A 23,705-nucleotide genomic window follows, 5' to 3' on the forward strand; every position below is an offset into this window, starting at 1 on the left:
GCTTCTCTCTCTGAGCACTATCTCCATCTATACAACACGATCCATTCCCCCCTCCCCCTACCCCCAGCATCAGCATAAATACCATCATTTCCCAGCTACTTTTAGTCCTGATGAATGGACACTGGATTTGAAACATTCACTCTGTTTTTCTCTCCACTGATGCTGCCAGATCTGCTGAGTTTCTCCAGCACTCTCTGTTTTTATGTCATCGATGTACAACTAACCCATGCACGTCCATTGCAATGCAGGCCTAAGCATTAAATGTCTGCTGTTTAATGCCACTGCAGTTTGTAGCCAATATTATGCACCATCTCATGAAAAGGCTCAATATCTCACCTTGCTTACACCGCTTAACCCTCTTAAACAGAAGGAGTATTGTGATTGTCGGAAGTGTCGGAAAGCTGAATCTACAATTGCAAAGATTGCCGAGTAACAGAGAGAGTAAACAAAGTTTTTCTGGAGCTAGAGCCCTTGGCGGAACAGAGACCGAAATGATATGTATCGTAAGGGGGGCGAGGGGCTGGCCTGATCCCTGCTCCAGAGCAGTGAATATCAATACCTGGAGTACATGTACATGTATTTGGAAAGGCAAGGACTGATTCGGGATAGTCAACATGGCTTTGTGCGTGGGAAATCATGTCTCACAAACTTAATTGAGTTTTTGGAAAAAGTTACAAAGAAGATTGATGAGGGCAGAGCAGTAGATGTGATGTATATGGACTTCAGTAAGGCATTCGACGAGGTTCCCCATGGGAGACTGATTAGCAAGGTTAGATCTCATGGAATACTGAGAGAACTAGCCATTGGGATACAGAACTGGCTCAAAGGTAGAAGACAGAGGGAGGTGGTGGAGGGTTGTTTTTCAGACTGGAGGCCTGTGACCAGTGGAGTGCCACAAGGATCGGTGCTGGGCCCTCTACTTTTTGTAATTTACATAAATGATCTGGATGCGAGCATAAGGACTACAGTTAATAAGTTTGCAGATGACACCAAAATTGGAGGTGTAGTGGACAGCGAAGAGGGTTACCTCAGATTACAATAGGATCTGGACCATATAGGCCAATGGGCTGAGAAGTGCCAAATGGAGTTTAATTCAAATAAATGCGAGGCGCTGCATTTTGGGAAAGCAAATCTTAGCAGGACTTATACACATAATGATAAGGTCCTAAGGAGTGTTGCTGAACAAAGAGACCTTGGAGTGCAGGTTCATAGCTCCTTGAAAGTGGAGTCACAGGTAGATAGGATAGTGAAGAAGGCGTTTGGTATGCTTTCCTTTATTGGTCAGAGTATTGAGTACAGGAGTTGGGAGGTCATGTTGCGGGTATACAGGACATTAGTTAGACCACTGTTGGAATATTGCGTGCAATTCAGGTCTCCTTCCTATCGGAACAATGTTGTCAAACTTGAAAGGGTTCAGAAAAGATTTACAAGGATGTTGCCAGGGTTGGAGGAATTGAGCTACAGGGAGAGGCTGAACAGGCTGGGGTTGTTTTCCCTGGAGTGTCGGAGGCTGAGGGGTGACCTTATAGAGGTTTACAAAATTATGAGGGGCATGGATAGGATAAATAGACAAAGTCTTTTCCCTGGGATCGGGGAGTCCAGAACTAGAGGGCATAGGTTTAGAGTGAGAGGGGAAAGATATAAAAGAGACCTAAGGGGCAACTTTTTCACGCAGAGGGTGGTATGTGTATGGAATGAGCTGCCAGAGGATGTGGTGGAGGCTGGTACAATTGCAACATTTAAGAGGCATTTGAATGGGTAAATGAATAGGAAGGGTTTGGAGGGATATGGGCCGGGTGCTGACAGGTGGAATTAGATTGGGTTGGGATATCTGGTCGGCACGGACAAGTTGGACCAAGGGTCTGTTTCCATGCTGTACATCTCTATGACTCTATTGCTTATTGAGCCTCACAATCCACTTCACCTTCAACAACAAGACCTACAAATAAATCAATGGGACACCTATGGGATCACCAATATCAGGACTCTTAGCAGAAGCAGTTATGCAGAGGTTGGAATGAACAGCCATTCCCATGATCCAGCCCAAAGTTTGGGTTCGCTGTGTGGATGACACCTTTGTGCCACGAAACACAACAAATGAGAAGAAACCCACAAACACATGAAGAACATCCTTACCGGTATTAAGTTCACCAAAGAGGAAGAGAACAACAACAGACTCTCTTTCCTCGACGTCATGGTAGAACGCAAATCCAGTGGGGAGCTGCAAACCATTGTTTACAGGAAAGCCACACACACTGACCATGCATTCAACTACAGGAGCATTCATCCCAACACCCACAAAAGGGACCTGCATCAGGACATTATTTAAATGAGCCACAATATCCTGCAGCACTCAGGAACTATGAGAAGCTGAGGAAAAACACCTGTACAATGTATTCAGGAACAAGGGGTATCCAATAAGCACAGTCCCCTGATTACTACCCAACAGACATAACCAAGAAGCTGCAGCACACCCAGAGACTCTAGCCACCTTGCCATACATCAAAGAAATCTTAGAGCTGACGACCAGACTACTCCAGCCCCTCAGCATCATGATAGCACACAAACCTACCACCACACTGAAACAGCCCCGGATAAATTTGAAGGTCCCTGTACCCACAACCAGCAGAATGAACATCAAATACAAAATACCCTGCAAGGACTGCAACAAACAGAACATCAGACAGACGGGGAGGAAGCTAGCCACTAGGATATATGAGCACCAACTAGCCACTAAATGACATGACCAACTATCACTATTAACCATATACACAGTCAAAGAGGGACACCAGTTCGACTCGGGCAATCCATCCTGGGACAGGTAAAACAAAGAGGTTAGAGACAAAAAAAAACTGCAGATGTTGGAATCCAGAGTAGACAGACCAGAGGCTGGAAGAATACAGCAAGACAGGCAGCATCAGGAGGTGGGGAAGTTGACATTTCAGGTGTAACCCTTCTTCAGGATCATAAAGACACTCACGAGAATTCCTAGATTATGTTGTCTAGCCTGGTGACGGAATGTCTGAGAACAAATCCACCAGCTCAGTGAGCAAACTTACAACCTGAGCTACAAATCATCTCCAAAATCACAATCAAATATTCAAATGTATATTCAAGACAGTGATTGAATCAATTCTAGATATTTATGAAATTAGGGGATATGGGGATCATGTGAGAAAATGGAATTGAGCTAGAACCTTAGGAAAAGTTTAATTGAATTCCAGAGTAAACATGACAGGCTGAATGATCTACTATTGATCCTATTTCCTATGTTCCTATGTCCACTCAGATTACAAAAGATCTTTTCCATTTCAAATTTGTATGGGAATGTGCTTCACCAGTAGGATGGAGCTGGAACAGAGTGTAAACTTATGAGCTTGGTGAATAAGGAATGAAATTTAAAGTTATTTTATTATGACAGCTAGTATTGCTTGCTTACAAATGTATCTTTCTTAAGTGATTTAAAATTCTTCAAGTCTAGGAAAGGGCTAACAATCTTTCTGCTGGAGACTAGGTAAGATTAGTTCATAAGGTAACCAGGAACTAATCCAGTATGTAGCTGCCAGAACTAATCCAGTTCTGAGAGTCCACTCATTTAAGTCTTGGTATTATAAATAACAAAGGCTAAAGTGCAGCTGGGACCAGGTGTAAACCTGTGAATTTGGTGGAGAAGGGAGTTCAGTGAGGAGGGGATGGCAATGCTCTTTTTTTCTCATATAATCAGGAGACCAGGAGCTGAACAATTGCTGAGAGGGAACAGAGAGTCCATGACAGTTCATCTCAGTGGACCATTCCTACACCCAAAACACATTCAGAGTAAAAGAAGATGACATCATAGAGAAACTGTTTATTTGCTGAGTATTTTATACACTTACCTTATCTTTTAAAGCCCAAGAAATCTATTGATTTTAAGATTTATTGGTATGAGCAAAGTTTACGAGCAAAAATACATATAATTTTGAGTAGTAGGATTTATTAATTACAGTTTACTTAATAAAAATAAGTTTATTAAGAATCAATAAAAATAGCAGGTCAGAGGATGTGTTGTGACTGCAGAGTGTGGGTGCTCCTGGATGCCAGTGTTATTCAGAACAAACATATCTGCAGTAAATGTGTGAGGCTCAAGTCACTTCAGCTCAGAGTTTATAAGCTGGAGACCTGATGCTTTAATAGATAGATGATCCATTTGTTTTAATTTGTATATTTTTAGAAGTTTCATGAGAATTAAAAATAGCAATTGTAAGCACTCTATTCAAAAATGGAGGGAGACAGAATTCTGGAAGGTTCAGGCCAGGTAACTTAAAAACTATTTGTATGGATGATATTAGAAGCTATTAGTAAAGATGTTATGTCAAGGCATTTGGAAATTTCAAGATAACTAGGTAGAATCAATATGGTTTTGTGAAGAGGAAATCATGTCTTGCCAATTATTTGTAGTTTTCAGAGGAAATAATCTGTGGAGAAAGTGGAGCCAGTAGAAGTTCTGTATTTCAGTTTCCAGAAGGCATTTGATGGAGTGCCACATCAAAGATAATATGGAAAATTAAATCTCACAATGTAGTGATGGTGTGTTGGCATGGATGGAAAATTTGCTAGCTAAGTGGAAACAGATTTCAATCACAAATGTGTAATTTTATTGTTGGCAAGATGTACTGAACGTTGTGCAACATTGATCATGCTGGGGCATCAACATTTTCCAATTTATACAAATGATTGGATGAACAGACTGAAGATATAGTTGGAGGTTTGCTGAATACACAATGAAAGCTAGGAAAGTAAGTTGTAAAGAGGACATAAGGAGAGTGCAGAGGGAAATAGATGTTTCACGAGTGGGCAAAGATCTGACAAATAAAATATAATGTGGGAGAATATGCAATTGTTCACTTCAGAAGGAAGAATTAAAAAAAACACGTTATTGAAATGGGGAGAGATTGCAAAGTTCTGAGAAGCAGGGAGATCTGGGTGTCCTAGTGCACGAATTACAAATCAATAATATGCACATGCAGCTATGGGGAAAGCTAGCAGAATGTCATTGTTAATTGTCAGGAAAAGTGTCACAAAAGTAGGGATGTTATACTTCAGTTATGCAAGCCACTAGTTAGATCACATCTGGAGCATTGAGTACAGAATTAGTCTTCTTATTTGAGGAAGGATCCAAATGGTTTGGAAACTGTTCAGAGAAGGTTTACTAGACAAATACCTAGAAAGGGTGGTTTGTCCAATGAAAACAAGCTAAGTTTGTATCTGTTGAAGTTTGAAAGACTTGATTGATCTATGTAAGATCCTGATGAGTCTTGGTAGGATGGAAAGGATGTTGATTCATGCAGGAGAATCTAAAATAATGAATAACTACTTAAAATTAAAGGATCATCCATCAAAGACAACAATGAAGACATTTTCTTCTCGAACAGGATTGTGACTCTTAGGACTTTGCTTCCTCAAAGGACAGTGAATGCAGAGTCGATGATAAGGAATGGGGTGAAAGGTTATTGGAGCTGGCAGAAATAGGGTGTAATCAGGTCAGCTGTGATCTCACTGGTGGTGAAGTAGGCTCGAGGCCTATGCCTGCTGGTAATTTGTATGTATCAGGCAACAATAGCATCAATTTGACCTGAGTAACCAACCCTTGGCCATCTTCTCTACCATTCAAGCTGCTAAAGCTGTTTCTATTTTCTACAATTCAACCCTTGGCTTGTCTGTATGCTCTACAAGTTAATCCATCTAAAATCTGTCAAACCACATGGTTATCATTTTCTGTAAAAAGGATTAAATCACATTAGCTATCTTCCAAGCACCAGATACCACCCTCATTCTCAATGAGTTATGAAGAATCTCTGCCATAGCACCACCTACTATGCCTTCATTTATTTAAGTACCTTTTGGCTGTTTTCCATCCACTGCTAGGGACAGCTATAGTTTATATGTCATTTTTTTTGTTGCTGTGTTTGTCATTCCTGCAAATTCAATACCTTTACCCCTGCAGATTGTTAATGCCATTGCCTTCTCTAATCAAAAAGTGTCATAAAAGACAATTAATATAATATTTCTCCATGTTATAAACCACTCCCACCTATCTTCATCCATAAGGGATCACATTGTGCTTTAATATTGTCATTGGAATAGTTGGGTTCAAATGATCCCACTATTAGTTTATTAATGTACAATGCCATAGTTTCTCTCCTTTGCTTTCCAAACTTCCTGTGCCTACCTGGAGGCATGTCATCTCCTGGGAGGACAGAAAAAAAAAGAAAATTCAGATTAATTAGCAGAAAACTATTTGAAAGATTCACCTCCAATTCCCTTATGGTTTCAATAGGAGATTGACATTCAGGATTTTACATTTACCCTGACTTGGATTCCAGATTATCGATCTCTTTCAATGCCCCACTCTAACCGAACCTCAGTACTCTTCTGATGAAGTGATGAAGTGATGAAGCAATATGACAGCAGCAGGTTCCCAATACAGGGAGAATTGTTTGCAGTGTGGCACATTGCATTCCAATAACCAAACATCCATAATTAATGTTCTGAATACACACATTGATAGCTCATCTATGGAATTGCCAATTGCAGTGACCAGCGAGAAGTAATGGAGCATTTCCAACTCAGAAAATTCCTCACCTCCATTATCCTTTCCTTCCTACAAATATTCTTTCAGAATGGTTTCTCTTCATGCCCTGGATTTTTACCTTCTTTCATCGAAAGTGGGCTTTGCTGTCCAGTTCAGCATTTATTATTAGAGAGATGGTTATTATCACTATTGTAAAGTAAGTATTGTGCCATCTTCTTGAATCACTGCTGTCGGTGTCAGGTGGGTGCACTTACAGTTCTGTAACAGAGGGTGTTCCAGGATTTTAAACCAATGACAGTGAAGGGATGTTGTTGGCTTAGATTCGTCAAAATCTTGCATAGATTATTCCTCTATGTACATAGTCCAGCATGTTTATTTTTATGAGTGAAATATCTACCTGTGAGTAATGAAATTGTCAATTTGTAGAAATCACAAATTTAATGCAATGGTTATTAAAGAGGATGTCTTACATGATAAATTGGACATTGATTAATGATGATACTATAAGATGGCCATAAGAATTCAACATTAAATACATTGCAATTACCCTGGGATCAGGTAGAAATGTTACAGAAAGCTCAACCTTATATTTATCTTGCTGTAGAGTAGGGAATCAAGACACAAGTGGCTCACCTCATTCTTGATAAAACTGCAAGCTGAGTCCACCATGGAGAAAGATGTTATCTTAATTTCTGCCAGAACAGCATCTCGTCTGACTGTGTAGTCAGCCTCTTGTGAACTGGCTGGAGGATGCTCTACTTGTCTGTTGGACACTAGTCTCTGTAAATAACTCTGGTGAATAAACCAATTTGCTGGGTCCAGTCTGCTCTGAAAGCTGTCTGGCCTGCTCAATATCATCTGACTGCTGAAGTGACACAAGCAATGTCATTCAGCAGCAAGTTTCCAATTAAGGAGGTGCTGTTTGCAATGCAGTACTGTGCAAGTTACTAAACATTTAATGTTCTGAATGTAGAGCCTAATAGCTCACCTATGGAACTGTTTACTACCGTGACCTGAGAGAAGTAATGATCTTATGAAAGTGGAATCATGATTGACAAATTTATTTCGGCCTTCTAGCAGGATACAATCAGTGGAGTACAGCAAGAATCAATACCTGGGCATCAGCGTTTACAATCTTTATCAATGATTCCAACAAGGGGACTAAATGTATTATATTTAAGCTGCTGTAGTTAAAAAGCTTGGTGGGGAGGTAAGTCTTGTCAGAAGGATGTAAAATGGTTGCAAAGCGTTAGAAACAGTTGATGAAGTGAAATGGTGGTCGACAGAAACTAAAACAAGGAAGGGTAAAATTATCCAGTTTTTAAAAAGATTTTGACACGATAAATATATATATCTGAGGAATTTCTCTGTACAGAAATTGAAAAGAAAATGTAAACGTGAAGGAACAGTGCACAATTAGGAAGCCAACTGGCATAACTGTGGGTGAGTTGGTAGCGTAGTGTAGTGGGAGAGATAACCAAGTCCAAATGCAAAAAAAATCATTTACTGGTTTCCATTGTTCAACCATACACAGGGAAGCCACTAGACAGAGCGACACCTCTCCTCTGACTCCCAGAATAATGGCTGCAATGTATTTTATGGCATCAAAGTGCAATAGATTGCAGTGTTCCCATGATCCATCAATTGCACAAGGGGTTACATCCAAATTTTTATCGGACAATTGCAATAATATCCTTTTTTGGTCAGATGCTGCCCACTCCCTGTTCTTGGCTGCTTGTCAATCCTCTTGGTGAGTACTTGCCAATTCCAGAGCTTGCACAGCCATGTTTGTTCCTTCCACTTGCCCAAATATATTTCTGCTATATTAAGTTTGCCTCTTGTTCACAATGTTCTGAGTTCATGTCCCACAGCAGAATCTGAGCACAGAAAAAGAGGCCAATTCTCCAGTGCTGTCCTGATCAAGGAGGCACTGCACTATTGGGGTGACATTTTTTAGATGAGACATTAAACTGAGGCACAATCAGCCTGTAGCGGTGGAGGTAAAAATCTCATATTGAAGAGGATTGTGATAAACGAAGCTCACTCACTTCAATAATTTCAGTCTGAGACAAGATCTGAAGCAACAGTATCATTTATTATACGCTTGCAAGCGTGGTGCCTAAAATAGATTCGCAGAGTTTAGTAAAGTACATCTCTTATATAGGATTAGTTTCTCCTGCCCTCTTCCCACCACTCTAAACCCGGTGCCCATTACTATTGTTTATCTCCTGCCTTATCCAGCCTTGTGCATAACAAAGTACAAGTTTTACTCGGCCATTTCACCACATCCTGTTGTGGCCCATTGTTAGGTATATCCTCCTTCACTGCCATCTGTTTCCCTTACTTGTACCATTTCCTCCCATTCTTAATCCATACTGAGCCTTATGACCTTTTCATCGTGGTTTGTTTTTGTTTTTGTAGAAGTGGGAAACAGATGCTTATAACTACTGCTTGTACAAGCATATCTGGCTTAACCTACACCCTCACAGCACCTTACCTATTTGTCTGTAACATCTACCATCATTTGCAGGCACATTTCATTCTTGTATGCACATTTTAGCTAATACAAAAACAGTTATATATTTCCTCCACATAGTTTTCATTCTTGTTGACTCAGCTCTTGGTTGAAACAATTACACACTGGTGTGAGTGCATTTACCTTGCATAAGTAATTATGATTGCAGAAGTAACACTACTTTATCTATATCCCTCAATTTCCCCCTTTTTCTTTAATTACCATTTGTTATCTTCTGCATTTTTCTTTTAAGCATCGCCCCCAAAATTCGCAAGCATCATTCCAGAGATTTCATCCATCTTAGTCTCACTCATCCCCTCATTATTTAATTGATAAAGTTCCTCTGCCTGATTCCCTTTTAGGGGCATCTGCTTCATTAAGGCTGTCTCAATCAGTCTTTGGGTGAGTCCTCATATACAGGGTATGGTGCAACAGCTAATGGCTACCAATACCCCGACTACTACTATCAGGGAAGTAAGGATGGAGACCACCACCCCCTTCCATTTTCCAAACCATGATTCAAGCCATCCCGTGAGAGATGTGTCTACCCCTGAATTCTCAGTCAGTTCTTCTGCTAAGGTAGTCAATCCCCTTAAGGCCTGAGTAATTGAACCATCAGGCACAGTGTTATTAGGAATAAAGGTACAACAGCTTCTTCCTAACATCACACACACACCCTTTTTCTGCTAGAATCATGTCAAGGGCCATTCTGTTTTCCCATGCCATTCTACTTGTCACATCAAGCTGTTCTGATATTCCTTTTACCGTATCTCTTGTATAAGTTATAAATCGCTGTTGATTATAGAAAATGTAATTTATCCAATCTACATTTTTATTAATTGTTACCCACCAGAAGAGAGCTGACTCAAAGCCTGCTGCAATCTGGTTACGAGCCTTGAATTCATCAGGTACCCCCCCCCCCCCCAGGGACTCCTACAGAATCGAGATAAATCCTGTCATCGAAACAAATGTCTAACAGTGATCTCTTCCTCCTGCCCTTTTTCACTGCTATCTTTTCCTTCTCAAATGCCAGGGTAAATGGAATTGCCAATTGTACAATTGCACATATCCCTCTCCAATCTGGAGGGAGGGTGGGTCTCAGTATTTTGCCTCCACAGTACCATCACAGATCCGCTCGGGGAATCTTTAGTGCTGAGTAGTTCCCTCCCTTGTTCGTTTCAGTGACATTCTTAATCTCCGTGCATAATTTCAGCTCCCCAAATCTCTAGACTGATTTGTTCATCGTCTACGCACACATGATGTGTGATTTCCAACTGTGGCTGAAAACGTAGGGGGGGGGGGCTTTTGAATCTTTCTTTTCCAAGGGAGGGAACATCAGAGATAGGGAGGTACAATTCCTATCATTCCACGCAGTCTCATCCTGATACAGGGCTATCATACATTTCATGCCCTTCCTGTCTCGCTTCCACCCAAGCGGAAAGGGAATCACTTGGCCAGTGGCCTACCGGAGGCACATGCACAGCAATTGCTCTTATTCAGACTTTTTACAGTATACTTTACCCATTCAACCCAGGCATTTGCATCCCCATATCCAGTTTCTATTTCAATGGTCTGTTTTAAGTCCTTTACCTCTATAATTTTTACTACTTTAAGGTCATCGGGAGGGGTGAAAGGTTGTACCTTACTATCCAGTAGTTCTGTCCATTTTCCCTGTCCTACGCTAATTCGAAAACATCAGCCCGAGAAATCATTCCCGTTTGTTTTCATTTCTATCCCAAATGTTTCCTTTAATTGTACCTGATAGATTACCACCCGCCCCCCACACCCCACCCCAGAATTGCTTCGTGCCATGACGTTTTCTTTATCGTTAAGTATATTGGGTTACACTTTTTATCGGGACAATCGAGAGTTGGTCGGAAGGGAGCCCAGTGTACTGTGACGAGACCATTATACCAAGTACCATTGGACTTTAGATGTATCTCTGAGCTGCAGCATTGTCGCTGATTATCTACATCCCCACAATTTACTAAGCTGCATGCATCAGCGTCTATTATTTGTGGATTATCAGACTCAGGAACTGTTAATAACATGTATGAAAATGATATTTGACAAAATCCCAATACTAAGAGGGCTAGTATCATAACTCTAAGCATCCCCAGCATTCTAAAAATTGTGCTGAAGCACAAAAAGACTTAATATCCTACAATCCTACAGAAATAATTCCGCGCTCGCGTCGCCACTGTATAATCAGTTACTCAAAGTCTCTTTAGCCTGAGTTTCAGTGGTTCTTGCATTGACTCGGCTGTCCAGACTTCTTCCTCAACTGGAGATTCCACTGGCCCTTTGGTCCGAGTGCAGTGAGTCCAGCCTTTCTCTGCTGTCCTTATTACCGTTTAGGTAGTCAAAAGAGTCTGATACGGCCCTTCCCAGTTCGGCTGCAATTTAGTCGCTGTCCATGATTTTACGAAGACCCAATCTCCCGGCCAGATGGGATAAATGGTGAATTCAAGGGGCGAAGTCTGTGCCAATAAACCCTGTTTCCTGAGGAAAGACAAAGAGGAGGACAAGCCCAATATATAGTTCTTTAAGAACAAATCTTTAGTTTCAGGAATTGACAATTCCCCATTTATTCCCAGATAAGGTAATCCAAATAAGATTTCATAGGGGGACAGTCCCAAATCTTTCCTTGGGGCTGTTCTTATTCGCAAAGCAGCTATAGGTAAACATTTGGTCCAAGAGAGGCTGGTTTCTATTATCAATTTCGAGAGCTGTTGTTTGAGTGTTTGGTTCATTCTCTCAACCCTTTCCGATGATGGCGGGTGCTATAGAGTATGGAACTCCCAGGAAATTCCCAACTCTTTCATTACCCCCTGTAACACCTTAGAGGTAAAATGAATTCCTTGGTCGAAATCTATACGATTCACTAGCCCATATCGGGGAATTGTGTGCTCCAATATTGTTTTAGACACCCCACTCGCAGTGGCAGTAGCTAGGGGGTATGCCTCAACCCAACCAGATAGATGATCTACTATGACCAGCATATATTTTAGTTTTCCTACTCTGGGTAGTTCAGTATAATCTACTTGTATACTCTGGAAGGGTCTCAATCCTGGGTCTCTTCCTTCCGGGGTCTGTTTTCTCAAGACTTTCTTATTTACCTTTCTACATAGTACACATCCCTCACATATTTGTTTAGCAATTGTATATAATCCTTTACATCCATATTCCCTAAGAACTAAATCACACATTCCTTGTACTCCCCAATGGCTGCCTTGGTGTAGGACAGCCATAATCTCTCACATCATCATTTTGTTTAACATTTCCCTTCCATCAGGTAACCTCCAATACCTGTCTGCTGTTTTTGCAACCACTAAATCTTTCAATTCTTTTTCCTCTCTTTTAGTAAATATAGGAGCTTCCCGAGGACCTGGGACAGTAGGTATTAGGGAATGAATCACCACTTCTTGTGGGTTCAGGGCTGCTTCCTTAGCCACTTCATCGGCTAATCTATTTCCCCTAACCTCTGGTTCATTTCCTTTCTGATGACCATTTACATACACTACCGGTATTTCTCGGGGGAGTAATCGGGACTCTAAGACCCGTTTAATCAACTCCTCATGTGCTAATTCCTTCCCTCGGCTATTGATCAGTCCTCTTTCCTGCCATATCTTTCCGAAAGTGCCAACACCAAATACATATTTAGAGTCAGTGTATACTGTTCCCTCTTTATTTTCTAATGCCCTAAGGGCTCTTTCCAATGCATAGAGTTCGCAGGTCTGAGCTGACCACCCATTTGGCAACCTTCCTGCCTCTACCACACTACCTTTCGTCCTGTCTACGACCGCATACCCATTATGTCTTTTCCCTTCAGTCACCCGAGATGATCCGTCTATAAAAAGTCAGGCTCCTGCATGAAGTGGAACATCTCTCAGGTCCATGCGGACCTTAGTTTGGTATTCTATAATGTCAAGGCAATCGTGCTCTGGATTCTGAGGAGATTCTCCTTCCCCTTTCCAAAGAAAGGCAGCTGGATTTAAACAATTATCAGTGACCAACACTAGATCATCCTTTTCTATTAATATTGCCTCATATTTCAGAATCCACGAGTCTGTTAACCATCACCCAGCTTTTTGGCTTAGGATCGTTCTCACTTGGTGTGGAGTGCTTACTATTAGGGCTCCCCCAAATGTAAGCTTTCTGCTTTCCCCCATCAACAGTGCAGTGGCAGCCACAGCCTGCACACACTCAGGCCACCCCTGGGATACTGGATCCAATAGCTTTGAAAGATATGCTACTGGCTGTCTCATTCCTCCCCACCTCTGGGTTAATACTTCCAAAGCCGCTCCCTTATCTACGGTAGCAAAGAAGTGGAAAGGTTTATCTAGGGAAGGTAAGGCTGACACAGGGGCATGGATCAGATCTTTTTTGGGTTCCTCAACTAGTTCTTTTTCCTCATCATCCCAACTTAGACACTTTGGTTCCTCCTCTAATTGTTTGAGATATAATTTCTTGTCTTTTGAGCATAAGAATCAATCCAAATCTGCAATATTCCGTTAGACCCAAATATTTATGTAACTCCCATTTAGTCCTGGGTAGTGGCATCCCCACTATTCCCTCGATCCGTTCTGGGCTTATCTTTCACTTTCCCTCACTAACTAAATGTCCCAAGTATTTCGCTTCTTGCTCCACATATTGTAGTTTGTTTTTAGATACTCACAGTCCCTGCTGACCCAGGAAATTCAATAATTTGTTAGTGGCTTCTACTGCTCTTTCTCTTCTTTTTCCTGTTACTAAGAGGTCGTCTACATACTGCAACAGGGTAGTTCCCTTGGGGCTGCTAAATTTCTTCAATATCTGTCCAAATAAATTCGGGGATTCCGTAAACCGGGGGAGCACGGCCCACCGGTATTGCTGTTTCTGTCCTGTCTTGGGGTCTTCCCATTCAAAGGCAAACAAATTCCTACTTTCCTCCGCCAAGGGACAAGCCCAAAAGGCATCCTTTAAATCTATCACACTAAACCATTTGTGGTCATGAGGTACGTTAATAACGTATAGGAATTTGGCACCACTGGGTGCCTGATCTGTACCATTCGATTCAATGTTCTCAAATCCTGCCCCAATCGATAAGTTCCATCGGATTTCCGCACTGGTAGTATTGGGGTATTATAAGGAGACATACATGGCTCCAACAGTCCATCTCTAATCAGTCCCTCAATTATTGGCTGCAGTCCTCGTTTACCTTCTATGGAAATGGGATATTGTCACTCACAGACAACGTCCCCTTTCCTTTTTAAACTTATTTCTAGGGGAGGGATCTGTAGTTTTCCACGATTCCCTTCTCTAGCCCATACAATAGGGTCTATCTCTCTCTCTCCACATCCTCTGTCAACATTGCCATTTGTACAACCAATTCTTTTTCCTGAATTCCAATCTCCAGTCCTAAGAGGATAATTAAGTCTCTCCATAGTAAGTTACTTCCTATATCAGGGATATACAACAGTTCCCCTGTGACTCTATCCTTAGGACCTTCTATCATCATAGGTTCAAATACTGAAACAGTAAATCCTTCCCCTTTTACCCTGGAAACAGTAATTGACCATGTTGATAATCCTACTTTCGTTAGTTTAAAATTCAGTGATGACCGTGCTGCCCCCGTATCTACTAGGAAGACTACCTCTTCCCTACAGGGTCCCACCTTCAGGTTTATCAAGGGCTCCTGGTGGGCCCCCGAGGGCAGGAACTCCTAACACCCCTATTCTTCATCAAAATTCATTAGCAGAATTGCCCTTTCTTCCCTTTGTAGATCAGGACACTCCCGCTTAAAATGCCCTATCTTTCCACAATAATAGCATCCTGCCTGTGGAGACCTCAATCTCTGCCCCTGTCGCCCGAACCCTCTATCAAATGCTCCCCCTTGTCCTCTCCCTTTCCCCCTTCCTCTCTGCCCTACATGCTGCCACCCACCGCTCCAGTTGCTCACTATTGGTTCCACTCTTTTCTTAACTACCTCATCAACTGTAGCTACCATCATTTTCGCCTTCTGTTTTTGTCTCTCATCCTCTCTCTTTACAAAAACTTGCTGTGCCTCTCTTAATAATTGATCTAATGGTTTTTCACTCCACCCTTCTATCTTCTGTATCTTTCTCTGTATGTCTGGCCATACCTTTGTCACAAAATGTACTTTCAAAAGACCCTGTGCCACTGGGTCCTCAGGGTTCATTCCAGAGTATTTCCGCATTGAGTGTCTTAATCTTTGCAAGAAAGCAGAGGGAGTCTTATCTTTCTCCTGTCTAACTTCAAAGGCTTTAGTCAAATTCTGCGACTTCGGAACTGCCTCTCTTATTCCTTTTAGAATCAGGTCTTTCAATTTCCTCATTTCTTCTCTATGCTCCGGTTTTGATTTTCCCACTGGGGGTCTCTGAGGGGAAACTTCGTCTCTCCCTATCCAGCATCCCCATCTCCAATGGAATGTTCCCTGTCCAATATTTTAATGGCTGCTCCTCGTATAAGTCCCCTTTCTTCCCCAGTAAATAGTATATTCAAAATAGACATTAACTCAGTCCATGGGCCCCAAGAATTGATCAATTTGTTCAGACAACCCTACCGGATCCTCAACCAGGACCTTCATCTCCTTTTTAAGTGTTCTGACCTCCCCACTGGTGAGGGGGCCACTTACAAACCCAATCTCTTTGTCCCCTATTGATACCTCCCGAAGGGGATAAGTCTTTACGTTCTTCCCCTTTTTTTGGTTTTGTTTTTCCCCCTTAGGCTTTGGTTTAGATCCTCCGGAGGCCTCCTCTACATCTACTTTATCTTCCCTGTCTTTTGTTGAGGATTGAGGGTCGGGAACAACAACATCCCCTTCCACCGCCCCTTCGTCCTCCTCTTGTAGGTTATCCGTTCCCTGTCCCTGTCTGTCTGTCTCTCCTCCTCCCCCATTTCCACCTAATCTAATTTTATGGTACTGGGGGTGGGGGGCAAGCAGCCAAGAGGATCCCAGGGACTGGGTGGGGCAGAGGGGGAATCCCATGTCTTTACTACCATCATTCCCAAACTGTCCTTCCAACAGGACGCATAATAGTCCACCTCTTCTTGACTAAAAGGTTGTTTTTCATTCACATACAAATCTAAATACTGACATACCCAATCCTCGTCCTAACTATACTTTGGCCAAAAGACAGCCAAACGAAGGATTGGTTCTTTGGTCCATACTAAACAACAACATTTAATCATTTTCTTTTTATCTTTTGCCCTTGTAGAAGTGTTACTTGTCCATTTCCACAACATCCTCCCCAACGGACCTTCAGGAGGAATGTTACCAGGGACTTTTTCTTCCTTTACTTCGTCGCAGTTCGACTTACTCTACCTACTTCCCATTTCTCGGGGCCCTTGCCAGTCCCTCAGCGATTAAATACCCCTTTTCCCGGCCACCAAGGCAATACTTAAAAGTCAGTTTTCTTACCTTGGTCTGTGCACAGAGTTGCCTGGCCCCATTTTCCGTATTTTCTATTGACCGCCGTTCACTGTCTGATTCAGATGTCTCTCTTGTGGGATTCGTACCAGTCTTCCAAAGGAGCGGACCAAACCGGGACACGAGACTGCTCCTCAATTGGGAACGGGACATGTCTTCCCAGTGTCCAGGGCCAGCCACTCCCCCCGGCGATGGAAGAATACCCCGGATGCGCCATCAGTTGTGATAAATAAGCTCACTCACTTCAATAATTTCAGTCCGAGACAAGATCTGAAGCAACAGTATCATTTATTATACGCTTGCAAGCGTGGTGCCTAAAATAGACACGCAGAGTTTAGTAAGTACATCTCTTATATAGGATTAGTTTCTCCTGCCCTCTTCCCACCACTCTAAACCCGGTGCCCATTACTATTGTTTATCTCCTGCCTTATCCGGCCTTGTGCATAACAAAGTACAAGTTTTACTCGGCCATTTCACCACATCCTGTTGTGGCCCATTGTTAGGTATATCCTCCTTCACTGCCATCTGTTTCCCTTACTTGTACCATTTCCTCCCATTCCTAATCCATACTGAGCCTTATGACCTTTTCATCGTGGTTGGTTTTTGTTTTTGTAGAAGTGGGAAACAGATGCTTATAACTCCTGCTTGTACAAGCATATCTGGCTTAACCTACATCCTCACAGCACCTGACCTATTTGTCTGTAACATCTACCATTGTTTGCAGGCACATTTCATTCTTGTATGCACATTTTAGCTAATACAAAAACAGTTATATATTTCCTCCACATAGTTTTCATTTTTGTTGACTCAGCTCTTGGTTGAAACAATTATATACTGGTGTGAGTGCATTTACCTTGCATAAGTAATTATGATTGCAGAAGTAACACTACTTTACCTATATCCCACAGGATCAAATACGTTGTCTCTAGCTTCCTGGCCAGTATTTATTCTTCAATCACCATCACAACAACTGATAATCACATTGTGGTTTGTGGGAGATTGTTGAGTGCAAATTAGCTGCTGCTTTCCAACTTGGCTGTCATGGTGGTTAGCACTGCTGCCTCACAGTAGCAGGGACCCGGGTTTGATTCCACTTCCAACATCTGTTTGTGGGGAGTTTGCATGTTCTACCCCCCAGTCCTTGGGTGTTCTGGTTTCCTCTTACCTTCCAAAGATGTGCAGCTTAGATGGATTGGCTGCTCTAAATTGTCCATAATGTCCAGGGACATGTAGGTTAGTCGCATGAAATGCAGAGTTATAGGGATGGGGCGAGTCTGCGTAGGATGCTCATTGGGGAGTCAGTGTGGACTTGATGGACTGAACAGCCTGATTCCACACTGTAGGGATTCTATGATCTACTGTATAACCATGACTAATGTCAAAAAAAGTGCTTCATTGGCTGCAAAGCATATTGGAACAGTAGGTGGTCATGAACAATGCTCGATCATTTCAAGGGTTTCTTTTCTTTATTGCAAGAGTGTGGGAGTATAAGTGGAAGTAATTATTTGATTCTGTCAGGCTTTGTTGAAATCTCGCCTGGAAAATGAAACTGTACATTTTTGGCCCCCTTACTTGAGGAAAGATAGACTAACAACAGGGATGGTTTAATGAATTTAACCAGATTCACGATATTGAGAAGAGGTGTGGATCTATATTCGCCAACCTTTAGAATAATGAACAACCTCATTGAAACATAGAATATTCTTACTGGGCTTGACACAGTGGATTTTGCATTTCAAATCTTGAATAATGATCACAATCTTAGGATAAAAGAAATGACCAGTTAGGACTGACATGCGGAGAAATTAGTATACAACAAGAGTAGTAAATCTTTGAAATTTTCTACCTGGTGTTCAGTTTATACGTTTTTGAAAGACTAAGATTGATAGCGTTTTGGGAACTATGGGCACATGATGATTGGGAAATTGGGGTTTGTGGAGGCTGGATGAGGAGTGATGGGGGAATGAGGGAATCTAGACTCAGTCTTGTTGAATGCTGGATGAGGATTGCAGGGTATTCTGATTTGTAACACTTATATATTATGCTCTTATGTTCTTATCATCTGATCACAATTTGTTAACATTCTGGCAATGCTCTTTTGCCCGTGTGTTCAAGCATTAATGATCTTTCAAGCTTTCACCTGCATTTGGCATCAGATTCCATGTTGGTAATGAAACTCAGAAGCAGGAGTAGACAATTCGTCCCTTCAAACCTGTTCTGCAATTCAAGATGATCATGGCAAATTGTCTGTATCAATCTCATATTTCTTCTTTCTTCTCTGTGATTGAGAATTTCACTTGGTTTTTTTGTGAAGATATTTTACCTCATCTCACCTAAATAGTCGACTTCGTATCCTGAGACCAGGGTGCCTTGTTCTATATTGCCTAACCACAGAAACACCATTCCTGCATCTAGTCTGTCTAGCCCAGTCAGAATTTTAAACACTTCAATCAGATCCCCTACCACCCTTCTAAACACTAATGAATGCAGGCCCAGTTGAACCAACCTTGTGTCCTACAACTGTCCTGCCATCCCCAGTATCACCCTCGTGAGCCACAGCTGCACTCCCTCTATAGTAAGTATATCCTTTCTTAGGTAAGGAGACCAAAAGTCTCCCTTGCGGGCAGCACGGTGGCACAGTGGTTAGCACTGCTGCCTCACAGTGCCAGAGACCCGGGTTCAATTCCCGCCTCAGGCGACTGACTGTGTGGTGTTTGCACATTCTCCCTGTGTCTGCGTGGGTTTCCTCTGGGTGCTCCGGTTTCCTCCCACGGTCCAAGAATGTGCAGGTCAGGTGAATTGACCATGCTAAATTGCCCATAGTGTTAGGTGAAGGGGTAAATGTAGGGGTATGGGTGGGTTGCACTTCGGCGGGTCGGTGTGGACTTGTTGGGCCGAAGGGTCTGTTTCCACAATGTAAGTAATCTAAAAAGTGCAGATAATACTCCAGGTGTGGTCTTATCAAGGCCCAGTATAACTGCAGTGTGTCATGCCAACTTCTGAACTCAAATCTTCTTGCAATGAAGGCCAATAGATAATTTGCTCTCCTTTCCTGTCTAATTGGCTGGTATATAAGGACACTCAGATCCCTTTGCACAACCATACTTCACAATATATCACCAGTTAAACCATTCTCTTTCTTTCTGTTTTTCACACTAAAGTGTATAACTTCACATTTAGGAATATTGTCCTGCATCTGCATGTGTTGGTTCACTCACTCAACTTGTCCAAATCACCTGAAGCCTTCTTGCCTCCTCCTTGTCAACTTTGCAGCAGCAGTGAACTAGGAAACATTGCACTTAGTTCCTTCATCCTGGTCATTTTGCTAAGTCATGAATAGATGGGGCATAAGCACTGATCCCCTGTCGTATCAATTAACATCCAGAAAAAAAATGCATTTATTCCCACTGTCTATTTCCTGTCTGTCAACCAATTCTCAGTCCAGTTAACAACTCTTTAGGGATTTATTGTCACTGACCATGCGTGCCAACCTTCATTATAGAATAGAATAGAATAGAATAGCAATTTATTGACACTTCCGTTTATGAAAATACAGTAAGAAGTGTATAAGTTGCCACAATTCAGCGCCATTTTAATTACAGAAATTATAAAAAGAATTAATTGAGATAAAGTTGGACAAAGTTCATCTATTGTTCCCTGGGTTTCTGGAGTGGCTTTGGGACACCACTAAAGCCACCAAAGCGAGGATTTCTGGACTAGACACATCACGCTATCACAGCCAAAGCCTGCACCGAAGCCGCTGCAACACCGCAATGGCAAGGAGGGACAGACCAGACACACCAAGTCACTGACTCTGAAGCCATCACCACTTCTGTCACTACCTGAAGCTGCCACGTTGCCGCCATCATCATGAGAACAAAGTGGAACCACCATCGCTATAGCCACCACTGAAACCACCGCTTCCACTGCCAGGAGGAATGGACCCAGACCCATTGATGATGAAGACATAGCCACCATGGCCATGAGGAGCAGACATTCAGAACCACCACACTGCTCCAGCACAACCAGCACTCGCAACCACCTTCCTCCATCACAGCTGCAGAAAAGAAGAAAAGGTCAACTTTGATGCAAAAGAGAAATGAGAAACAAAACAAAAAGGAAGATGGTGACTGGCCAGATGAGCAGGAGTGTATGGGCACAGAACCTGAACACCCGCTACCCTGCTGTCGCCGTCATCTCAAAGCCAGTTTTGGAGGCTCACATTATTACTAAAGCCCTCTTACAATTGCAGTCAGCTGCCTGAAAATAGTGAGGAAGGCACCACTGTCTATCTCCAAAGGGATATTCACCATTTTCTGTTCATTTACTGCTGGGGTTTTTAAGAGGATTGTTGAAATACATCAAGATATTTGCTAGAACATTTTTTGTTAGAATGTCATTAACATTATCTTCATTCATTCCAGACATCCTGCGATTACCTTTCTTAAGAAGAGTGAAGATGCAAAACTGGGCTCTGTACTGTCACTGCTTTTAATACCACTGGAGATGAGAGGAGCTTAAAATGGCAATGGATTGACAACTGGGCTGTTTGGTAAGGTGCTCATGGAATGGCATGGTGGGGATAATGGTTATGTAGATGTGTTGTATGTGGGTCAGAAGCAGGCAGAACACATCAGCTAACGTTGAAATCAAATCTGGGGCCCAATTTGGCAATTCCTATTTTTATTTATATATCTGGAAGTGTTATCGCTCACAGCCAAATGGCTTTTTTTGTTCCACCAAAAGATCTCTCACTGTACCCTTCAAAACCTTAGCCACCCAATAAATCAAACTAGCTGTAATGCCCAGCAGACCATACATTGGCAACTTCTGTTCATTTTCCTTTAACCTAATTTTCTAAACAACCTGTTCCAAGATGGTATTATATATTCCTGGAGCTGGTGGGACTTGAACCATAGCCCTCCATGTCCATGGGTAGGGACTCTGCCACTGCACCATAACAGGGCCCAGCAACTCCTCTGTCGATTTTTTTACTTAACCTATTTTTCCAATCAACCTGTTCAGAGATTGTATTACACACCTCAGGAGTAGGTGGGACTATGAACCTGGACCTCCTGGTCCAGGGATAGGGACACATCCACTGCACCACAAGAGTGCCCATCAATTGGAACTTTTAAAAGAAGACCATGAACAAAGATACTTTAAAAGGGAGAAAGGAGAGAGAGTTTGGGAGAGAGAGAGAGACCACGTGGCAAAGTCAGGGACTGAGGAAGGCTGGAGATTGGCTTTTTCTGAAGCAGCTAAGATGTGTAGTTTCACAGCTGTCAGCCTGAAATATTATGCGAGGGTTCTGGAGATTAGTTTCACTGAAATAACAAACAAGCAGTGTAGTTTCATAGCTAACATGGGAGGTCTAATATCCAGGCGAAGCTGTCAAGTTATCAATGGTTCAGAACAAAATCACTGCTAGGAATTACAGTAATGGATGACCTTTGGTATTTGAGCCTAATCAGCTAAGTGTTTGATTTTGAGACTTATAAAAGTTCTGAATCTTATTTTTGTAAATCTATAATGATGAGTAAGGTGAGGGCTTTTGTTTTCTTATGTTTATACCGTGATCTGTCTCTTGATTGACTTTTAATAAGAAGGATTGGTATGAAGCTAGCTCAGGGCAATGTTTTTGAGCAGTAAGTCTGTGCTACCCCTGCCCTTTTGAACAAAGTGTGTTGTATTTGCTTTTAGATGAGTTTTGGGTCTGCAGTTTGTTAAAGGAGCAGAAATGGCTTATGGTAGGCTGATGTGCTCTTCTGGTCAGATGTGGGAGATCAGGGAGAATTTGAATGTTCCTGGAGACGATGTCTGCAGGAAGGGTGTTTGGTTGCGAATTCTTTTGAATTGCATGGATCGGTTGGAGCAGCAGTTACAGATAATGAGGAGTTTGCTAGAGCAAGGGGGTAGGATGGATGGCAGTTTCAGGAAGGTGGAGACAACTGTAGATGTAGCCAGGTAGATGGTTGACTGCTAGGAATGGCAGGAGTGGTAGGCAGGTAATGCAAGAGTCTCCTGTGGCTAATCCCATTTCAAACAGGTATGCCGTTTTGGATACTGTAGTTGGAGGGGTGGTGGACTCTCAGGGGAATGTAGCACTGACAGCCAGGTTTCTGATATCATGAATGATATGTAATGAGGGCTATGTCAAGTTCCAAGCAATCGATTGTAATAGGGGACTCTGTAGTCTGGCACAGGGACAGACTTTTCTGCAGCCATCAATGAGACATCAGGATGGTGTGTTGCCTCCCTGGTGCCAGGGTCAAAGATGTCTCAAAGAGAGTGCATAATATTCTGAAAAGGAAGAGAGACTAGCAGGAGATTGTTGTATACTTTGGTACTAATGACAGAGATAGGGAAAGAAATGAGGTTCTGCAGATAGAATACAAGAAAATAGACAGGAAGTTAAAAAGTAAGTCCTCAAGGGTAGTAATACCTGGCCTATTCCTGTTGCCATGTACTAGTGGGAGTAAGAATAGGAGGATAGAGCAGATGAATGCATGGCTGAGGAGCTGGTGCATGGGGCAAGGATTTACATTTTTTGATCATTGGAATCTCTTCAGGGGTAGAAATGACATGTATAAGAGGGATGGATTGTGTCTGAATTTGAAGGGGATCAATATCATTCTGGAGAGATTTGCTAGTGCTAATTGGGAGGCTTTCAAATAGTAAGGGGCAGATGGAAGTGGGAACCAAAGCAATAGTGAGAAAGGAGAAAAGGCTGAAGCTAGTACAGAAGTTAAGGGGAGCAAGTCTAATAGTCAAAGTAGACAAGAGCTAGGCAGAGAACGAAGTAAGACGAATAAATTAAACTGCATTTACTTAAATGCAAAAGGCCTGACAGCTAAGGCAGATGGACTTAGAGCTGTGAACATGGGAATGGGATATCATAGCTATTAAAGAAACATGGCTCATGAATGGACAGGACTGGTGGCTCTATGTTCTAAATATAGATGCTGTAGTAAGTATTGAAAAGAAGGCAAGAGAGGAGGAGGACTGGCATTTTGATTAGGGACATTATTGCAGCTGTATTTAATTAGGATATTCCTGCGAAAGCGCCCAGTGAAATTATATGATTGGAACAGAGAAGTAAGAAAAGGAAGATTACCTGGTTGGGATTGAATTACAGGCCCCTCAATAGTCAGTGGAAAATAGAGAAGCAAATATGTAAGGAGATC

The sequence above is a fragment of the Chiloscyllium punctatum genome, chromosome 27, assembly GCF_047496795.1.
Source record: "Chiloscyllium punctatum isolate Juve2018m chromosome 27, sChiPun1.3, whole genome shotgun sequence".
Taxonomy (NCBI): Eukaryota; Metazoa; Chordata; class Chondrichthyes; order Orectolobiformes; family Hemiscylliidae; genus Chiloscyllium; species Chiloscyllium punctatum.